Source organism: Pan troglodytes, chromosome 4, assembly GCF_028858775.2.
Source record: "Pan troglodytes isolate AG18354 chromosome 4, NHGRI_mPanTro3-v2.0_pri, whole genome shotgun sequence".
Lineage (NCBI taxonomy): Eukaryota > Metazoa > Chordata > Mammalia > Primates > Hominidae > Pan > Pan troglodytes.
The window spans coordinates 95,822,501-95,829,496 of record NC_072402.2 but is presented as its reverse complement, the minus strand read 5'-3'; the positions used below and the strand labels follow the sequence as shown (position 1 = coordinate 95,829,496).

The following is a 6,996-nucleotide window of genomic DNA, read 5'->3' as shown; positions in this document are numbered from 1 at the left end:
TTAGAAAACTACTTAACTCAGTAAGTGCAGGCTAGCCATTTGAACTCTAAATATTTCTTACCGTGCACAAAGCTACTATTTATCATTGCATGCAGGCATCCCTGATATCTCCTTGAAGGCCAGCTAGGCCTCCTTGGCACTTCTCCTTTTAGGAGAGTAGCCAAGGCCACCTTGTCCTTGTGGCTTTGTCAAAGAGTAGGAGGAGGTGTTTTCCAAGAAGGATGAAACCCAAGCTTCTCCAGTGCAAGAAAAATAGTATGTTGGAGGTTTTTACGGATGTAAGAGAACAAACACTAAGAGAAGTAAACAGAGAGAAACAGAGAAGGACACACACACACACACACACACAAACACAAACACAAACACACACACACACACACGATTTACCTATAGGCTGTTTCCTAATCCTGCAGTCTGGACTGTCAGCCCTTCAGTTCTTCTCTCATCTTTTCAAGAACCTTTTTCAGGCCCTCTATTTGGGGCATAGCCACCCTTCAGTTCCTTTCTCACCTTTGCTGAGACACTTAAGGGAGTCTTGGGACGTAAGGACCCATTTACTGAGGATGGGACAGTAATGTGGTGCCAGGAGTCCCCATGCAGAACCATAATCCTGGGAAAATGTCCCATCGTATGTTGCTCAGTGGGTCCTTCCCAGTACAGTTTTATAACCCTTTGCCTGCCTGCTTACTCCATCACAACAATAATATATTACATTCCTCAAAGCTGATCCCTGGCACCGAGAGTCAGGATAAACGTACGTTCTTTGATGTAGGTATTTATTGGTATGAACATTTTTTTAGAACTGTTTTTGCTGCATCCCATAAGTTATGATATGCTGTGTTTCCATTTTGTTTGTCTCACGATATTTTAAATTTCCCTTTTAATTGGTTGTTCTGGGACATACTGTTTAACTTCTGTGTATTTGCAAATTTACCAAAATTTCTGTTGTTATTGATTGTGACTGGAAAAGATTATTGATATAATTTGATCTTTTCAAATTTGCTAACATTTGTCTTGTTACCTAACATCAATCTATCCTGGAGAATGTTTTGTATGTTCTTGAGAAGAATGTGTATTCTGTCAGATGGAATATTCTGTATAGGTCAGAATTCTTTGTCAGCTGATGCTGTTGGGTGCCAGTTGCTGGGTCTCCAGGGAGATAAGGGGCTTCCCATATAGGGAGGTAGACCATTTAGTCCAGGGCCCCACACTGGTTAACCAGTTCTGTTACTGACAAAGCTGGCCCCCTATAAGATGGAGTCTTTCCCTGTTCAGTGTCATGAAACCAAATGTAGGAAACTGAAAGTGAGTTTCAAGCAGTACAGACTTATTTAATGGTCATGGAATTGAGAAGTGGGAGCATGGCTCATGAGTCAACTTCTTGACTAGAAAATGGTGAGTGGGTTAAAATATGGGGTATCTCTAATGCATGGGGTGGACATTAAAAGTGAGGGAAAGGATATTCATGTCTTTTTTGTAAATGGGTGGTGAACTTTTTGGAAATGGAGTGCTTCCTCCCTTTTTCTTCCTTTTATGGCTTCTTTTGGTCATTGTCACAGCAATTGTCAACTGCCATGGCACTGAAGGTAGTGTCATTTAGTGTAGAAATAGATTATTAAAGCCTGAGGTCTTTTTGAAGTCATTTAATTGGCTATCTTGGTTCTAAACAATCTCAAAACAAAGAGCTCTGGTTCTAACCAGTCTGATTACAACGAGAATTTTAATCATAGGCGTCTTGTTTCTTAAAGATAAGCAGAGTTAGGGCAGGGTAGAAATTCAGCTATGTCACATAGCCATTATCCCAGGTAACAGTTCTTTAAATGCTTGGTAGAGTCTAACGATCACACTATCAGGTCCTGGAATTTTCTTTGATGGAAGACTTTTTTTTTTTTTTTTTCCAGTCAGAGTCTTGCTCTGTCGCCCAGGCTGGAGGGTAGTGCAGCAATCTCAGCTCACTGCAACCTCTGCCTCCCAGGCTCAAGCAATTCTCATGCCTCAGCCTCCTGAGTAGCTGAGGTTACAGACATGTGCCACCAAGCCTGGCTAATTTTTTTGTATTTTTAGTAGAGACAGGGTTTTACCATGTTGGCCAGGCTGGTTTGGAACTCTTGGCCTCAAGTTGATCTGCTTGCCTTGGCCTCCCAGAGTTCTGGGATTACAGGCATGAGCCACTGCACCCAGCTGAAGACTTTTTATTACTGATTCAATCTCTTTACTCATTATTCCAAAACATCTTTATTTTTAATGCCTCTTTTACAGTTTTTCTTTTACATTTTTTGGTCTGTTCAGATTTTCTGTTTTTTTTTTTTTTTTTTTTTTTTTGTGATTCAGTCTTGGTAGGTTGTATGTGTCTAGGAATTTATTCATTTCTTCTAGGTTATCCAATTTTTTGGCATATAATTGCTTATAACAGTCTCATATTTTTATTTGATGTGAGTTGTAATATCTCCTTTCTAATATCTTATTTTATTTATTTGAGCCTTTTTTTTGTTTTTTCTAGATAAAGATTTGTCAATTTTATCTTTTTGAAGAAAACTCTTCATTTTGTTAATCTTTTGTATTGTTTTCCTAGTCTCTATTTCATTTATTTCTGCTCTGATCTTTATTATTTGTTTTCTTCTGCTAACGTTGGGCTTAGCGTATTCTTCTTTGTCTATTTTCTTAAGACAAAATGTTGTTTATTTGTTAATTTTTTTTAAGAGATGGAATCTCACTTTGTCACTCAGGCTGAAGTGCAGTGGCATGATCATAGCTCATGCAGTCTAGACTCCTGGGCTCAAGTGATTCTCCCCCTCAGCCTCCTGAGTAACTGGAATTACAGGTGTGATCTTCCTTTTTGATGTAGGTGTTTATTGGTATAAACTTCTTTTTAGAACTGTTTTTGCTGCATCCCATAAGTTTTGGTATTTTGTGTTTCCATTTTGTCTTGTGATGTTTTAAATTTCCCTTTTAACTTGTTGTTCTAGGGGCATATTGTCCTGGAATTATGGCCAACATTCTACAGGGCAACAGGTCATTGATTCTGATCCTGCCAGCATCCACCCATCTTATTGGTGGGCATCATCCCAGGGTGAACCTGTGAAAGATATTGCTTAGTACTGCTTGGAGGTAAGGTATCTTCAACAAGCAACCTGGAGAAAGGAGGGTTATGGCCCAATTATATGGCCTCTGTGCAAGGCATGAAACCAGGAAGAGGCACATACATTTCTCCAGAAATTGCTCTTGTGGTGGGGGGAGGCAGAAGTGGTGGTGCTCTCTATGATGGACCCAAATCCAGAGAACCATCTGCAGTTTTAGCATCGATTCATAAAGTGTCTAAAGCTGTAGGTGGTCATAGCATAGCACTGAAGATCCTTAAACCCAAAAGTCTGGACACATCCTCATTAACTGGGATACAATGCAGCAACTATGAATGAATATACAATGGGCAGGCAGTATCTGCAATAATGATAGATCTGAGAATTGAGATCAGTGGTGAGGACCTGTGAACTAGGTCCTCAGAGAATTATTGTCTTTGTATGTAATTTTTCTGTTTGCTTTCAGCTCATTTCTCTGTTCTTCCTCTGCTTTGCTCTGAATTACAGGGAGCTGATTGACCCCACAAATTCAAAAATCACCTTTCTTAGCTTCTTTGTCCATTGGCTTCTGCCTAAGCTTCATCAGTGGGAAGCACTAGTGGGAAACTGGAAGGTGGAAGGAAGAGAGAAGCCAGAGTATTCCCCTTACCTTTTTGGTTTCAGACAGTCTTTAGCAGTGGCTGTGTCTCCTTCTCCATAGTCCCAGCTCCCCTAAATTGACTCTGATTTCTCACTGCATGGCCCTGGTTTATCAGTTTGTATAACATCTTCTCCCTGTGTCTTTGCCTTTGCCATCTTAGTAATGCTAGTCACTTCCTGATGTTGCTAATTTGTTCCTTCTTTGTTTTATCATCCTCCTGGAAGCTTTATAACTAGTTTGCCATATAAAATTTGATTTTCTTAATGTAATCACTTGTTATGAGTTTCCTGACACAATTGACTGTCCAAGAGTCTTAGGCAAGAGGGAATACAGAATGTGGGATATGGGGTGGGGTATCTGTTAGCATAGGCTTGCTCCAGCAGGCAGGCTGGGCTGGAATCAAGGGAAAATTGAGCCATAGATTCTAGGGGCAAAACTAGAATCAGGCCTCATAAGCAGCCAATTAGTCTTAGTATGCAAGGGGTTAGGCAGAAAGAAGGAAACTAGTGTAACCAAGTAATATGAGTGAGGTCATAGAGAAGGAAGCACTATTTCAATATTGAAAAAGAAAAATGAATGCAAATGTTTACTAAATATGCTCAAAGTGGTACAATGAAGAGGTTATGTTGCCTAATGCACAGCAAAATTTCTCTTCACTCTTCTCTCTACTCAGTTTCACTCACCATGACTGTTCTTTTACTACACATGTTTAATCTAATTACCTATCTATCTAATCTCTTTCTGGTCCAAACTCTTTCCTTTGCTTTTTCCTTCTCTTGTATCTTCCCTAACACCTCTTCTCTTCCAGAAGGAGCCTTTTCTCATGTAAATCAATCAGAGGGGATGTATGCTTATTATAATTTATTATATTTTTGTGTCTCTCTCACAGAAGATAATAAAAACCGGAATGAAAATTTGAGATATTAGACCAGAATAAACTGGACTGAAAGAAAAGTGGAAAGATGAGCCCGGAGATATTACTCTCATTAGGACTAAAAATTACCTTTTATGTAATGATTTTGCCTTGTCCCTGCAAAAGGAAAACTCTGCTACTGGGACTCAACTGGTTCAAATAGTTGGGATCTAATGCTGCATGTGGAAATCAGCTGTTTTGAATTCAGAGCATGTTCATGCATAGGGATAAATTATGTACTAGGTGGGTTTTCAATGCCACAGAGACCACACTCAATGGATGTTTAATAAATGAATGCATAATATATGAAGTACAACATGGTATCTGACCAAGCATTCTAGAGAAAAATAGGTACCAGATATAGATATGTTACTATAATAGAATTCATTCAGAATTCCAATTTGGAATAGAAGAAACAAATCCTTCAGGTTATGAACTTGAAATCGCCTTTTCTCATCTTTCCCCTTCTCTACGTGCTGATCAAATTATTTAAACTCCAAGGGGAGCAGATAAAAATAGGTATTTCTAGAAAGACACTTCCCAACCCAGGAACAAAATTTAGAAACTTAGATCTTCTTCTTTTTTTTTTTTTTTTAATTTGACACGGAGTCTTGCTCTGTTGACAGGCTGGAGTGAGTGCAGTGGCATGATCTCCGCTCACTGCAACCTCCACCTCCTGGGTTCAAGTGATTCTCCTGCCTCAGCCTCCCAAGTACCTGGGACTACAGGCATGTGCCACCATGCCCAGCTAATTTTTGTATTTTTAGTAGAAACGGGGTTTAGATCTTCTCTTGTTTTTTAATATGGCTCCAAGGAGTGGCTTATGAGCTTCAACTTATTGCTTCTGATTAAGATTTCATTTATCTTTTACTGTTCATCAGAACAGACAATCCTTGCATTCTTTCCTATCCTGGCCTATCTTTAAAATGAACTCAGCTCTTTGGAAGATAATAAGCAGCTTATTGGTAGCAACAAAAGGGGGAATATATCAGAAGTGAAAAATAGCAACAACCTTAGGTGTTCTCAAATATTTTTAAAGTATCAGTTATAAATAACATGAGAGCTACAGATACTAGTTAATGGTAAGAAACTGGACATTTTCCATCTAAGATCAAGATAAGATGAGGATGTCCCCTTTACCACACCTATTCAATACTATCATGGAAGTGGTAGCTAATGCAATAAAACAAGAAAAAGAAAGAAATATAATAGTCTTTGTTCACAAAGAGTGTGATAAAATCCCAATTAATCAACAATGACAACAAAATATACTGGAATTAATAAGGATGCAGGATACTAGGTTAACATACAAAGGTTAATTGTTTTTCTACATACCAGCAATAAACATAACAATGCCATTTGCAATAACACCCAAAAATGGAATATTTGGGCATAAATCTAACAAAATATGTACATAATTTATATGCTAAAAGCTATTAATACGAAACTGTGGAAAATCAAAGAGCTCTAATTGAATGGAGTGATATTCCATGTTCATGGATTAGAAAACTCAGTGTTGTAAAGATGTTTCTTCTTCCCAATTTGCTCTATAGATTCAACATAAATCTCAAATCTATAGATTTCAACTAAATCTCAAAAAGCTATCTTTTCAATATGGAGAAATTCATTCTAAAATTTATATAGAAAGGCCAAGAACATAGAATATCCAATATAATATTGTAGAAGAAGAAAAAGTTGGAGAAATTCTATCCAATTCCAAAACTTACTATAATTTCAGAGTAATCAACATAGTGTGATACTGGTAAAAGACCAGACCTTAGATAAATGGAAGATAATAGAAATATAGTCACACAAACATAGTAAACCAATCCTGTACAAAAGAGTAGAGGCCACTAAATAGAGAAATAATAGTCCTTTCAGCAAATGTGTGGGAACAATTGAAACCAACATGCAAAATTTAACCTAGATACAAACCTTATATCTTTCACAAAAATTAACTCAAAATGGATCATACACTTAAATGTAAAATACAAAATATTAAACTTCTTGAAGAAGACATAGGAAAAAATATAGGTGACCTATGGTTTGACATTAAATTTTTGACACACACTAAAAGCATGATACATGAAAAATAATTTAATGTTAGATTTAATTAAAACTAAAAATTATGTTTTTAGAAAGGCACTGCTAAAAGAATAAAAAGACACACACAAAAAAAATTTGAAAGAGAATATTTGGAAAACAGAAAATATATATTCAATAAAAGATTTATATTCAAAACATAGAAAGAGCTCTTGGAGCTCAACTATAAGAAAACAAAAGACACCAGGCATGGTTACTAATATCTACAATCCCAGTACTTTGGGAGGCCAGAATGGGAGGATTACTTGGACTGGGAGTTTGAG

The 6,996-nt window shown here is 37.3% G+C and overlaps 1 long non-coding RNA gene across 2 annotated transcripts in view; it reads left to right on the top strand.

Annotated features, from left to right (window-relative positions):
- Positions 1 to 1,101: 1,101 nt before the first annotated feature.
- The window catches only part of LOC107974706 (uncharacterized), a 210,225-nt gene continuing 204,330 nt past the window's right edge, over positions 1,102 to 6,996 (top strand). For both annotated transcript variants that reach the window (XR_010157277.1, XR_010157276.1), the window contains exons 1-2: positions 1,102 to 1,395; positions 2,967 to 3,108. This is a non-coding gene — a long non-coding RNA (uncharacterized LOC107974706). The remainder of the gene's footprint in view (positions 1,396 to 2,966; positions 3,109 to 6,996) is intronic.